General features: G+C 43.8%; 1 protein-coding gene across 1 annotated transcript in view; it reads left to right on the forward strand.

Annotated features, from left to right (window-relative positions):
• The window catches only part of wdpcp (WD repeat containing planar cell polarity effector), a 76,996-nt gene that overhangs the window by 60,386 nt on the left and 14,406 nt on the right, over positions 1-2,204 (forward strand). The gene's annotated exons all lie outside the window — the stretch shown is intronic.

Here is a 2,204-nt window from a genome sequence, read left to right on the forward strand (position 1 = left end):
TCTCTCTCTCTCTCTCCTCAGTATTCAGTTTGTCTCTCTGCCTCTCTCATTTCACGTTTGTTCATTCGTTTATTCTTTCTCTGGGTCCCTCTCTCCAGATTCAGACAGTATTATGAGGAGCTAAGCTGGAATAAAGTGCCCCGGCATCAAATGTTCATATTGTTCTGTTCTTTCTGTCATACAGTCTCTCTCTCCCTGTTGCTCTCTCTCACTTTCTCTCTCATATGAAAACCCTTGTTGGGAATTTTGTCTTCCTCACGTCTTTTATGTCTTGTTCACATCTCTCTCTCTTTCTGCTCTTTCCTCTCTCTCACTCACACACCTCACTGTCATTTCATTGTAATGCCTCCTCTCTCTTTTTTAATCTTCTGCTGCTCTGTTTGTTATCAATTAGGAAGCCTCACTCATATCTAATTGAGGGGCCATGTCCTCGTTCACAGCGGCTGAATATAGCCACCTCAGTCCTGGGAGCCGATTTAGGTTCTTTTGAGGCCATTTTGTTGTCGGCCATTTTCACATTTCCTCCTAACTCCTCGCCACAGAGGGCAGGCACCCCACTATAATTACCCAATCTGTTCCCATTCATACTCTTCAATTTCAGTCCCCCTCTCTCATTCTCTTTTACCCCCCCCCCCTTTCCCTGCCTCAATCCCTCTCTGCTCCCCACCTCCTATGGAAACCAGCACCCCCCTCTTTTTTTTTTTTTTACTCTAGGGGTACAAAAGCTGGGTTACAATATGGGGGTATTAGGGCCGGGTGCAGGCTCAGCTGGGGGCTGGCTTTAGCCAGCTGAGGGTTATCCATGGCGAGCCCTGAGTCACGGCACTGATGTCCTGTGATGTCGCTGAGGCGGAAGACTTTCCTTAACACGCTGTACCCTTTGATGGGCCCTCAGGCCCTGCACTCTGCCCAAGGAAACCCTGTGACTCTGAGTTGCACCTCAGTGGGTGCCAGGATGAGAGCGTGATTTACTTTTCAAGTAGTTAAAGAGTATGAGTGTTCTTTCATATACATTTATAATGGCACCTCAGTCAATGTTTTACATAGTATAGTTTACATTTTTTATCTTTTATTTGTGCACTATCAACATTATTATGTATGTTTTTTTCCTTCAACACCATCCTGCTTTCCTCTCAGACCAGCACTCTCACACTGGGAGCTCACCAGTACATTTCCAGCCTTTACTGCTGGTTATTGACGGGCTCCACTGGAGCAACTGGGGCAGCATGTTGATTGTTGTCAAGGGTGTGTTTTCCATTTACTTCACAGTTGTTCTGGGGGACTCGAATCAGTGACCTTTCTGCACAAGACCAAGTTTTATACCATCATGCTGCTGTCCATGTCTGCTGCTGAACTATTGGTCATCATTGGTGCTGCTGAGATCATCATTTAGTCATAATTTGAGCACAAGTCCTGAATAATTTTAGGTCCTTTGATTCAGTATACATTTCACTACATACAATTTCATATCAGGAGATGATCTTTCTCAACTTTGCATCATGAAACAGTATAATTCTGTTTTAATAATAAAGATTATTGCTGGAGCTTTTACATACTCAAAACCTGCTTAAAATTAGCTCAGTATTTATGCTAGACACAGTACATGTCCCTCACATGACGATTAAGATTGTAGTTGCATTTAGCCGAATTTATTAAGACTACAGTTTGACATTAATTTCTATTTAAAGGTATTTAAATGACCTCTGCCTTGCTTGTAGCCCAGAGCACCTTGAAACAGGAACAGCTGTCTGATGCAATGTGGTTATTAATGAATAGTATGGCAGCGTTGGGCTTTAAATCAGCCACCCTCAGACATCATTTAGAAATATTATCTCTCTTTATGGCCCTGCAAGACTCAAACAGAGAGATACAGAGGATACACGCTGTTTCCAATATTGTCGCAGGCTGATATAGTAATGTGCTCGGCTGGATATGTTTCTCCGTAAAGAGAGAATACCAGCGTTTCTGAAAGGTGAACAGTCCCTCGCCTTCTCTGCCACTTTTGAAATGTGACAGATAACATCCTCCCTAGTTCAAAACCAGAGAGACGAGGGTGTGTGTGTGTGAGGGGGGGCTGATTTCAAAGTTTTTGGAGGAACCGGCATTTCATCCAACCGGTGCTCTTTCTGATGTTGGGCTTCAAACAGCTCATTTTTTTCTGTCATTTCATCTGTTTCTTCCTCCTCCCGCCAAAACACCGCCCC

Source organism: Morone saxatilis, unplaced genomic scaffold, assembly GCF_004916995.1.
Source record: "Morone saxatilis isolate NCDOM2014 unplaced genomic scaffold, NCSU_SB_2.0 Contig19, whole genome shotgun sequence".
Lineage (NCBI taxonomy): Eukaryota > Metazoa > Chordata > Actinopteri > Moronidae > Morone > Morone saxatilis.